The 12,757-nt window shown below is 43.4% G+C and overlaps 1 protein-coding gene across 6 annotated transcripts in view; it reads right to left on the bottom strand.

Annotated features, from left to right (window-relative positions):
• LOC126356172 (Ca(2+)/calmodulin-responsive adenylate cyclase) overlaps positions 1 to 12,757 on the bottom strand; it is a 1,163,484-nt gene that overhangs the window by 478,576 nt on the left and 672,151 nt on the right. For all 6 annotated transcript variants that reach the window (XM_050006929.1, XM_050006931.1, XM_050006933.1 and 3 more), the window contains exon 5: positions 3,546 to 3,601. The gene's annotated coding sequence lies outside the window, so the exon portion shown is untranslated. The remainder of the gene's footprint in view (positions 1 to 3,545; positions 3,602 to 12,757) is intronic.

The raw sequence follows: 12,757 nt of genomic DNA, 5'->3' as shown, positions 1-12,757 counted from the left end.
AGAATAGAAGCTTTCGAAATGTGGTGCTACAGAAGAATACTGAAGATAAGGTGGATAGATCACATAACTAATGAGGAAGTATTGAATAGGATTGGGGAGAAGAGAAGTTTGTGGCACAACTTGACTAGAAGAAGGGATCGGTTGGTAGGACATGTTTTGAGGCATCAAGGGATCACAAATTTAGCATTGGAGGGCAGTGTGGAGGGTAAAAACCGTAGAGGGAGACCGAGAGATGAGTACACTAAGCAGATTCAGAAGGATGTAGGTTGCAGTAGGTACTGGGAGATGAAGAAGCTTGCACAGGATAGAGTAGCATGGAGAGCTGCATCAAACCAGTCTCAGGACTGAAGACAACAACAACAACAGTTTCAGGATTTACATTAGCTGATGTTATTGTCGTCCTCAGTCGTCGTCGTCCTCAGTCAGAAGACTGACGTTAAATTTATGTCATGCGCGCTTTTTTTTTTTTTAAGAAAAAAAGACAACCGGGCAGTAGAAAGACAATTATAATTTAAGACTTCTTGTGGTATTCAGTCCGAAGACTGGTTTGATGCTACTCTATCCTGTGCAAGCCTCTACATCTCAGAATAACTACTGCCACATACATACTTCTGGATCTGCTTGCTGTATTCACCTCTTGGTCTCCGTCTACGACTTTTACCTCCCACACTACCCTCCAATACTAAACATGTGATCCCTTGATGTCCCGAAATGGGACCTAACAACCGCTCTTTCTTTTATTCAGGTTCTGCCACAAATTTCTTTTCTCCACAACTCTATCCAGTACCTCCACATTAGTTACGCGATCTACCCATCTAATTTTCAGCATTCTTCTGTAGCAGCACATTTCAAAAGCTGCTGTACCTTCTTGTCGAAACTGTTAATCATCCAAGTTTCACTTCCATACACGGCTGCAAGAAGTGCAAATCCCTCCAGAAAACAGTCCCTAACACTCAAATCTATATTGGACATAAATAAATTTTTCTTCTTCAGAAATGCTTTTCTTGACACTGCCAGCGTACATTTAATGTCCTCTCCACTTCGGCCATCATCAGTTATTTCGCTCCAAAATAGAAAACCTCATCTACTACATGTAGTTTCTCATTTACTAATCTAGCTCTCTTAGAATCACGTATTTTGAATTTTTTTGTAAACAATCTTTTTTTTCCACAGAAATCAAACTGGATTATACAAAAAGTTATTTAGTAAAATTCAGCTGAAATCCCAAGCGTATACAGGGTGTTACAAAAAGGTACGGTCAAACTTCCAGGAAACATTCCTCACACACAAAGAAAGAAAATATGTTATGTGGACATGTGTCCGGAAACGCTTACTTTCCATGTTAGAGCTCATTTTATTACTTCTCTTCAAATCACATTAATCATGGAATGGAAACACACAGCAACAGAATGTATCAGCGTGACTTCAAACACTTTGTTACAGGAAATGTTCAAAATGTCCTCCGCTAGCGGGATACATGCATCCACCCTCCGTCGTATGGAATCCCTGATGCGCTGATGAAGCCCTGGAGAATGGCGTATTGTATCACAGCCGTCCACAATACGAGCACGAAGAGTCTCTACATTTGGTACCACGGTTGCGTAGACAAGAGCTTTCAAAAGCACCCATAAATGAAAGTCAAGAGGGTTGAGCTCAGGAGAGCGTCGAGGCCATGGAATTGGTCCGCCTCTACCAATCCATCGGTCACCGAATCTGTTGTTGAGAAGCGTACGAACACTTCGACTGCAATGTGCAGGAGCTCCATCGTGCATGAACCACGTGTTGTGTCGTAGTTGTAAAGGCACATGTTGTAGCAGCACAGGTAGAGTATCCCGTATGAAATCATGATAACCAGCTCCATTGAGCGTAGGTGGACGAAACTAAAATGAGCTCTAACATGGAAATTAAGCGTTTCCGGACACATGTCGACATAACATCTTTTCTTTATTTGTGTGTGAGGAACGATTCCTGAAAGTTTGGCCGTACCTATTTCCAACACCCTGTATAACAATGGTGCAGAAGTTGATGCGTGTTCCTTGACCTCCTAAAGCCATTTGATACAGGTCCATACTGTTGTATAGTGAACAACAAAAGAGTTTTCGGAATATCAGAACATATTTGTGACTGGACTAAGGACTTTCCCCAAGAAGAAATGTAACAGGACGTTCAGAACGGGACGATACCGAGAAATGTGGAAGTGACAATGGGACTGTAATAATGTTTAAAATACATATAATTTGTGTACTAGGTAAAGTCAAAGCTCCAAGAGGTTCTTCGCAGACGAGCATATAGAAACCTTGCAGCGCCGAAAGCATTCAGCGACATAGAAGCTGGCAGTTGATCCTCAAAGTAAATGAAGTTGACGAACTACACATAAACGGAAGAGATTGATTACTTCTGGATTAGACCACTGGCGATAAATCGCTGCAAACAGTGGTGAAGTACGTAGAGGTACCGTCCATAGCGACCTGAAGTGAAACTTCGGATAAAACCAACTGTGAAGAAAAGCGTAGGCCATGTTGAGATTCAGTGGGGAATCGTAAGGAAATGTACTTCATCCATAGAAGGGCTTACAAACTAGTATAAGACAGATTATTGAGCACTGTTCGCCAGTTTGCGACTCTTATCATTATGGATTAATAGGACGGGAGTTGTTGATTCAGCAGAATATTCCTACTAATATTACAAGGTCTTGGGTTACAAGAAGGGTAACATGTGTCTTCCTCTCACGAAATTACCGCAAGACAAAATTACCACACAGTACAGTGGAGAAATGATTGTGTTACAAGAAGTACGCTCTGCGCCACACCATAATGTCGCTTGCGGAGTTTAGGCCCAGCCAAGAGTAATTAACAGAACTGTAAAAAGTTGGAGGTTATACAACGAAAGAAATCATTGGCTTGTAAACTACTCGACAGTCTGGGATCTTCAATAGATAGTATTGATAGCGGAAATAGAGAAGACCCAATGAAGAGCAGAGCTTCTCGTTGTAAGTTCATTTAGTAAACATGAAAGTGTCAGACGGATGCTAGCCAACTCCACTGGCATACGCTGCACGTGATGCATTCTACATCACAGTATAGTCTACGTTTTAATTCCGAGAGAGTACGTTCATGGAAGAGTCAATAAACGTATTGCGTGAAGGTAAAATTATAGAAATCCGTGCCCACGCCAGCAATCGTCCTTGCCGGTAAACTTTCGCAGCTGGACCAAGAAAAGGGCAAGTGGCAGTACATGAAGTATCCTCTGACACTCACCGCAAGGTGTCTTGTCGAGTATAGGTGTAGATGCAGGTGTGAATTACTTTCCATTCTGCTTGGAGATACAAGGTATGGCACGAAAAGGCGCAACTGAACTCTGCAGTCTATCCTGTCAGCGATTATTACTCAAATGGGATAGTTTATCGAATTTATTTGCCTAAATAATGCAGCTTATGAGCGGACCATCATACAGATTTCTGCCAAGAGAAAGAAGAAAGTGCAATATATCAGTGACTGTTAACGGTGAACAGAAACCCGCTGACGGAAGGCGCATGCGTAGCTTACCTTTGCAGATGATCCTCACGCGCCGTGATGACCCATGCAGGGAGGGTGCGTCTCTTCTGCAACGAAACAGAGCACTGAATTAAAAGGCTGCAGGCGCTACGAAGTTAAGGAACATATTGAATGAAACAACAATACCCCTCCACATTTTTCTCTGCACACACATGATCCAGATATAAAATTGGTCCCCTTCCTTCAACTGTGAAAAAAGTTCTATTTGCGTTTCCCTTCGTTGTACGGCAAATGGTAGAACAATTTATTCCGTTCTACACATTCGCAATTGGAAACTTCTGTCCCAACTGGAACCTGCTTGAAAAAATCCAAGATCATCTATGTGCCGTGATCTCAAGCAACCCGCCGTCGTCTACTGCGATACGGAATAAAACGTACAAAAAAAGAATCACAATTCTGTGTTACACGATACCTTCAGATATGAGCCGTCTCTATGAACGTAAATGACATTTCTGTACAAAAAATGACGTAGAATGACCTCTGACACAAAGAGGCAGTTCCGCAGTCTTCAGTGACGTTTTAGTGATGTGTCGAACACTAATTGTGCAAGTCATGTGTAGGTTTATATTGAAGAAGACTATGGCTGTTAAGAATAAAGAAACAACACGCACTGAGTAATGGAAAATCAGTGTAATCTAACATGCATCAGCAGATAAAGAAACGTTTGTTGATTCAAAAGACATAAGCTGGTGAAAACTATGCCGAATACACCATGACAATCAAAGTATATTGAACATACAGGTATTAATGCATAATAAGCATAGATATAAATAAGACAGAGAGAGAGAGAGAGAGAGAGAGAGAGAGAGAGAGAGAGCGCGAGAGAGAGAGAGAGAGAGAGCGAGAGAGAGAGAGAGAGAGAGAAGACACTTGAATGACCCTGGATGAACACCATATGCGACAGCTCAGTCTCAGTCAGTGTAACTAAATCTGCCAATTCTCCAGTACTGCCCAACCAGATAGGCAATGTGGCATCCGCAGAAATCAACGCCAATAAAACAAAATTCTGGCACTTTTATGGATAACAATGTGCGAACGCAGCGAGCAGAACAGGTGTAGGAACTCTTGAAACGAGAGATGATATTCGGCGAATGGACTGACCTGCCCATTCCTCCGACTTCAATCCCATCGAGCATAAGCGGGATGCGTTGAGGACTCGTACTGCAGCACGTCCACATGTATTGACGACTGGTCAACAGTTCTCAGCTGCGCTCATGGAGGAATGGAACGTCGTACTACAGGAACTCCTCACCTACCTTGTGGCTGCGATGGGGGCACGTTGCCGAGCATGCATTATCGTCTGTGCTGTCAATTTAGAAACATGTCCAGCCTCTTGGAATTTCCAGCGGACCATCATAAATCGCGGTGACTCCACTGTAATTATTTTCTACATCTAGATCTTCATCGATACTCCGCAAGCTACCGCGGTGTGTGTGGCGGAGGGCACCCTGTACCATTTCTTGTCACTTCCCTTCCTGTTCCAATCGCAAATAGAGCGAAGGAAAAACAACTGCCTGCACACCTCCGTATGAGCCCTAATTTCTTGTACCTTATCTTCGTGGTCTTTACGCGCGATGTATGTTGGCGGCATCGGAATTGTTCGGCAGTCAGCTTCAAATGCCACTTCTCTAAAATTTTTCAATGGTGTTTCCCGAAAGAAACGCCGCCTTCCCTCCAGGGATTCCCATTTGAGTTCCCGAAGCATCTCCGTAAGATTTTTGTCCGAACCTACCGGCAACAAATGCAGCAGCTCTCCTCTGAATTGCTTGTATGTCTTCCTTCAATCCGACCTGGTACGGATCCCGAACACTCGAGCAGTACTCAAGAAGAGGTCGCACCCGCTTCCTATATGTGATCTCCTTTACAGATGAGCCACTCTTTCCTAAAATTCTCCCAACAAACCGAAGTTGACCATTCGCCTTCCCTAGCACAGTTTTCATATGCTCGTTCCACCCCCACATCGCTTTGAAACGTTACGTCCAGATATTCAAACGACTTGACTCTGTCAAGCAGGACGCTAGTAATACTGCATCCGAACATCACAGGTTTCTTCTTCTCACGCACCCGCATTAACTTCATTTTTCCACATTTAGGGCTAGCTGCAATTCATCACACCAACGGAAAAGTTTGTTTAAGTCGTCTTTTACCATCCTACAGTCATTCAGCTTCGACACCTTACCGTACACCACAGCATCATCAGCACCCATCCTGTCCGCCAAATCACTGGTGTATACAAACAACAATAGCGGTCCTATCATATTCCCCTAGGGCACTCCTGACGATACCCCTCTCTCTGAAATGTCATTTCTGTTCGTCTCATTGCAGATTTCTCTCAGTTACCTTCTATACTATATTGTAGCAGTTCTTTCCATGTATGATCCAACTTTCGTCGAGCTGTGTTACTTCATACTGACATACTCTTATCACGCTACAGTTAGTTGCGTCCTTATGTTTTGCACACCAGGGTATTTACGGGCGAGCAGCGGCATTACATGGTCTTTTGTCCTAGGTTTTCAGTCCTCCGTCTGGGGGATGTTATTGCCTTTTACGAGCGGTATTTTAGTGGCGGGCGTGCTTGACGGCAGTCTTCATAGTCTGGGCGAGAAAGTATCCGCGGTAGTTAAAACACTACCAACGTTCAAGTACCGATCATTGGCCTTACGAATTATTTTAGTGAGTGCCGACGAACTCTCTGTTAGACCATTTGATTGTGTGCTTGAGCCTGAAGACCCATACGAATTTCAAGTTTGTTTGTGCGACTTAAGGCAGCTGACAACTTTAACATATTGCTATGGTTAATACTGCGAGTCAGGTCTGATGTTTTGTGCTTGTTACTACAGCAATTATTTACGGTAATGAGCCTTAATTTTATGTTGGGATTGATAGTGAGAGTCTGTGCTGTGGACAGCTTTGAATATTTGCTTTCGAATTTCTAGATTAATGGGCTGTTAAACGAACTGTATATGGATGTGTTCAGTTTACATTTCTCTGCTGCACTACACTAATTATTTATTATTCATCTTCGTTTCAATTTGAATCCGCAACGGTGTAAGACCACATTGGCAAATGTGTCAATTAATTGCAATTAACATTTATTGGGTTTACATGATGATTATTGTTTGGACAGCGTTACTATTTCCATGGCATTTTTCCACGCAATTTATGTACAAATTGTTTCGCTAATTTGCCTATTACATTATAATGGCCTAAGGGTTAGTTCTTTAATAGATGCATGGGATTCGGAGAGCTGGTGTAGAACCGTCCCAACGACATTGAAACAAGCCCCGCTAATAAACTGGGTCGTGAAGAGTCGACACCAAAGATGGATTTTAGAACTGCCGCCGGAGTCGTAATATCTTACCAGTAATCGCTTATTTGAGGAAACTTCGATAGTTAAACGGTTGAATTACTTTCAGTTTTCTCATGACCTATGTCGGTAATTACACGATATTAAGACTACTAGCTCGTGTCTGTTTCGCTCTCAGCATCCAGGTGGCCGTTTTTCGTTTCTTCGATTCCGTATTTAAGGCTCTTAAAGGTCGTGTAAGTTTCGCATTATATTGGTATACTATTCATCATCAGATTTCGACATGTCTGAAACCACTAAAAATAATCAATCTGATATTAAGTATTGTACACGTAATTCTGTGCAATAGGAAATGTTTATCTCAAATTTCGCTACTTATCGCTGTAGTGGCAGTAAATGGATTGTTCTCGTTCTCTCTCTCCCTCCCTCTCATTGTCCTATCCCTAAACCGTGTTGCTTTCTCTCAGTCCGGACAGGCAACAGTAGGGTTTCAACTTTAACCGAGGAATGCAACACATTGTTTCATGATCATTAATTTCATGCCAACATCACTGCTCTCCTTTCATATCAAGAGAGTCTTTCTCCCAACGAATATGCATTCCTGGAGATCATACCATACAGAGAAGTGGTGGAGTTATCAATAATCGAAGACAAGTTTCTATTATATATATATATATATATATATATATATATATATATATATATATATATATATATATATATATATATATTACTTTTGTGCTTTATCTTACAGTACTACATGCCTATAGGCACCTATTGGTAGAATTTAATTTCAGGAAGTTGCAAGAAGTTAATCTATCGTGTATTATTTTATTTTCCATTGGCAGATTGGTGAAACTGTTTGATAAGGCCAGCTTCCATACATGTACAGATGATCTGACTGAACGTGGTGGGAGGGCGGGAGGAGTAGAGGAGTGTGCAATAAAACTTTGTGGAAGGTGGATGGATGGATGGATGGATGCAACTGAACACCAATATCGTACAAAATGAAACCCAAATCATTTCAAAGATAATAGCTCCGAACAGCAAAATACAGTTCACAAAAAGTGGCTCCGGGAACACTTGCTGTACGTCATATATATTACACGTACTGGTTTCCTTGAAAGCAATGATGCACTGATACGACTGTATGTGTGACGGGGGAGATTGCGATAAAAGCTCTAGAAGATCATATATTTTTCTCGGGGGGGGGGGGGGGGTAATACTCTTCCATGTCACACTCTACACTCTGTGTATCTGTTTTGACGCGGATTTCAAAACGATTGGGTGTAGCAGCTAGGCATGGTAACCAGCAAAAGATAAAAATCCAGACAAATATAGTCATGCCGTATCAGGGGACCATCTCATATAAATCAGCGAGATGGTTCAACAAGAAAGGGGTTAGAATTGCTTTCAAGGAGGAAAACAAATTAAGATAGAGGCCAAGGAATAAGATGGGTCCAAATGAAAACTGGATGGGGAAATTGGGAATGTATGAAGTAAAATGTCATGATTTTGAAGTGAGATATGTGGGGCAGACGGAACGGAATTTTAGAGCTAGATTTAAAGAGCATAATAATAGAGACAATGGTTAGTCAGCTGCAGCAAAGCATCTGAAGAATGTGTATCACTCTTTGGAGGAATAAAGGAAAGCATGTGGGTGTTGCACGCTGAAGAAAAAGGGTAGTTGCTTATCAAATTTAGAGAAGGTAAGGATTTATTGTGCCTTGAAAGATGAGTGGGTCGGAGTTTTAAATGAGAGGACGAAAGTGTCTAAAGGGCATTTCTGGGCACAATTTAGAGATATCTTCCTTAAGAAGTAGCCACCAACATAAACTTAACAGCCAAAGACATTGATACACGGCCCCCGCGAGCATGCGGAAGAACCCAAACAAGACGTGGCATGGTTTAGACTAATGTCTGAAGTAGTACTGGAGGGAACCGACACCATGAATCCTACAGGGCTGTCCATAAATCCGTATCAGTACAAGGGGGTGGAGATCTCTTCGGAACAGCACGTTGCAAGGCATTTCACATATGCTCAATAATTTTCATGCCTTGGGAGTTTGGTGGGCAGCGACAGTGTTTAAACTCAGAAGAGTTTTCCTGGAGCCATTCTGTAGGAATTTTAAACGAGTGGGGTGTCGCATTGCTCTACTGGAATATGCCCCAGTCCGTCGGAATGCACAATGGACTTGAATGGAAGCAGGTGATCAGACAGGATAATTATATATGTATCACCTGTCACTCATATCTAGACTTATCAGGGGTACCATATCACTCCCACTGCACACACCCCACACAATTACAGAGCCTCCACCAACTTGAATAGTCCTCTGCTGGCATGCAGGGTCCTTTGATTCGTGACGTTGTCTACATACCCAGGCACGTCCATCCGCTCGATACAATTTGAAACGGGACTCGTCCGACCAGACAACATGTTTACAGTGATCAACAGTCCAATGTCGGTGTGGACGGGGCCAGGCGAGGCGTAAAGCAATGTGTCGTGCAGTCACGAGTGGGCCTTCGGCTCCGAAAGCCCGTATCGATGATATTTCGTTGAATGGTTTGCACGCTGACAGTTTTAGATGGCCCAGCATTGAAATCTGCAGTTATTTGCGGAAGGGTAGTACTTACGTTGCGTTCAAAGATTCTCTCCAGTTGTTGTCGGTCCAGTTCTTGCAAGTTATTTTTTCAGCCGCAGTGATGTCGGGGATTTGATGTTTTACCAGATTCCTGGTATTCACGGTACACTCGTGTAATGATCATACGGGAAAATCCCCACTTCATCGCTACCTCTGACATGCTGTGTGTCAGCCCTCGTGTGCCGACTATAACACCAAGTTCAGATCCGCTCACATCTTGACAGCCTGCCATTGTAGCAGCAGTGACTGATCTAAGAACTGCGCCAGACATTTGTCTTACGCGCGTTGCCGACAGCAGCGCTTTATTCTGCCTGTTCACATATCTCTGTATTTGAATATGCCTGCCTATAGCTGTTTCTTCGGCGCTTCAGTGTATTTTACCTTGTAACACAGGATTTTCGCATGATACTTCCGTTCGATTGCAGCATAGGGACAGTTTTAAGTTAGAATGGGGCAAGGCCAGATATGAATTTATCAACGATTTTATGATCGACAGTAGTATATTTGGACTTATATCATCGTTGGTATGTTATGGCAGCAGCTTTCAGTCTGCAATTGTACTTCGGGAACAGTAAATGCATCGGCTTGTGGTTTTTTTTATTTTGTATAATTTGAGTTGACAATGCATGCGTGCAGCTATTTTTTTAAAGTAATGACTAGGCATAATGGCATACAAAATTTAACTCAGGATTTCTTCAATGCTTATGTGTCTGTCGGTATAAGGAGGATTGCTTTATCTGGTTTCCTTGTTTTTAGCACCTGAAAATGGGATACTGTTATCCCGAAACATGTCGTGGCAAATGCACGATTGACAATTGGGCTGAATATCATCAATACTGCTTTGTGTGTATGTGGCTTCCAGCAAGCCTAAATGAACTGTCCGTCTAGCTGTAACGGAGTGGGATTGGCAAAGAAAGCACACGTGTTTCACCTGTGGGAGAACGGGCATGTAGAGAGATCCTGAGGTGGACGGCAGGTAGCGCGCCGCGACAGCTCAGGCCGACGTGCGTGCGTGCTGCCAGTTAAGCAGCCGCGCGCCTGTAGCCGCTAGACCTGCCCCTGACATTTGCACTACGAGGCCCCCCGCCACACCCCATAGCCTGGCACAGACATTCTCCTCCCACAACTTCAGTGGCGGAAGTATCGCACTACGGTCGCACTCCGCTACAGCGTCACCAGCTCGTTGTCTTGTGGTTGGCGTTGCTGATTCTCGATCACGTGGCCCCAGGTTCGATTCCCGACCGGGTTGAAGATTTGCTCCCCCCCCCCCCCCCCCTCTCTCTCTCTCTCTCTCTCTCTCTCTCTCTCTCTCTCTCTCTCTGTGTGTGTGTGGGGGGGGGGGGGGGGGGTGTGCGCGCATCCATGTGCCGAAGTGGCGTCAGCTAAAAAGACTTGCGCGTACTTCCCGCGTGGAGTTTTCCGCCCATTAATGTCATACGTAAACTTCATTTCCGATATTCCAGCTGCCATAAGATTTGATATTTCCTCCTGCCCCACGGTTCAACAGAACAGGCCGCGACAGATGCTACCTCCTGTGGCACCAGAACGAGTGGCGTGACCGTGTCTATTTTACTGCCCACGTCGTCTCAGATGTTCAAATGTATATTGAAAGCTTACCATCACCTCTAAGAAAAAGAGGTTCCCAGATTTGTGAGTGGCTCGAAGTAACACAGAACCCAGCACATTGTCCTCGACGGCCAGTGTTCGTAAGAGAGAAGGCTATCGTCAGAAGTACCGCATGTGTAGCGGACCGCTGTTATCTTCTACATACATAAATGATCTGCCGGACAGAGCGAGCAGCAGGCCGCAGCCTTTGCTAATTGTGCTATGGTTTACGGGAAGGTTTCGTCACTGAGTGACTGTAGGACGATACGAGATGACTGACAAAATTTCTAGGTAGTGTGATGAAAAGCAGCTAGCTGTAAATGTAGAAAAATATAAGTTACTGCAGATGAGTGCAGGCGTAAACCTGCGAAGCGATATTAAATGCAACGGGCCTGTAAGGGTTGCAGTAGGGAAGGGGGAACGGACGACTTCGGTTCATTGGGAGTATTTTAGGAAGGTATGGTTCATCTGTAAAAGATTAAAACGCATACAGGACACCAGTGCGACTCATTCTTGAGTACTGCTCGAACGTTTGTGATTTGCACCAGGTCCAGTTGAACGAAGACCTCGAATAAAAGTCAGAGGTGGGCTACTAGATTTGTTCCCGGTAGTTTCGATCAACACTCAAGTATTACGGAGGTGCGTTGAAAACTCAAATGGGATTCCCTGGAAGAAGGCGACGTTCTTTTCGAGGAACAATATTGGAAAAATTTAGAGAACTGGCTTTTGAAGCTGATTGAGAAACGATTCACTACCGTCAACGTACATTTCGCCTCTGGACAAAGAATGTAAGGTAAATTACAGCTCGTACGGAGGTATAATGGCAATAGTTTTTCTCTCGCTCTGTTTGCGAGTGGAACAGAAAAGGAAACAACTAGCAGTGGTAGAGGGTACTCTCCGCCAAGTATCTTACAGTCGGTTGAGGATTATTTATGTACATGTAGTAATACTATGGGCTAGGTTGTTCGTTTATCAATTATCCAATATCTTACACAGTGAACTGTGTTATGCTTTTGAAAATACACATTCGAGCAGATGCTAGTAACTCCATGAAGTTATTTGAAAGCGTATCCGACCGTGTACTAGGTACTGAAGTGTAAGTGAATTTAGACGTGCTTTTGCATGTAACACAAAGCATAATATACATAAACGGGCTGATATCAACACTGCAAAGATAGTAAGAAAAAGGAACAAGTTGTATTACTGTACTGCAAAAAACTCAGGAGAAAGTGCAGCCGATAACCTCACAGCACTTGGCTGAAAAGTACGTTCTCCTTATCTTTCTTACGAGATACGTAGCCTGAGTGTTAACCACACTGTGTGGCCGTTTCAGTTCTGCGGCCGGGAACCACTAAGAGATTGAAAACACAATAATTCTTTGCCTTTATCCACACTCAATGAAATTGTCATCAAATTCTACAAATACAAGTCCAAACAGCCTGAGTCCATCAGAGGTGAATAAGGTCCGAACGACGTTTTCCACAATCTGAATCGGGACCGTTTTTCCACACAAGCGACTTTCTAACATTTCATAAAATACATTCCCAATAACCTATAATATAAAAAAATCAATTCTGTTTAATCTGCCCTCTCGTCTCCGCTACCCCCGCTTTTGGTTGACAGATTTTCAACCGTGCCAGTTTTCG

The sequence above is a fragment of the Schistocerca gregaria genome, chromosome 3 (genome assembly GCF_023897955.1).
Source record: "Schistocerca gregaria isolate iqSchGreg1 chromosome 3, iqSchGreg1.2, whole genome shotgun sequence".
NCBI lineage: Eukaryota > Metazoa > Arthropoda > Insecta > Orthoptera > Acrididae > Schistocerca > Schistocerca gregaria.
Note: the sequence above shows the minus strand (reverse complement) of the source record. Positions and strands in the feature narration are given on the sequence as shown.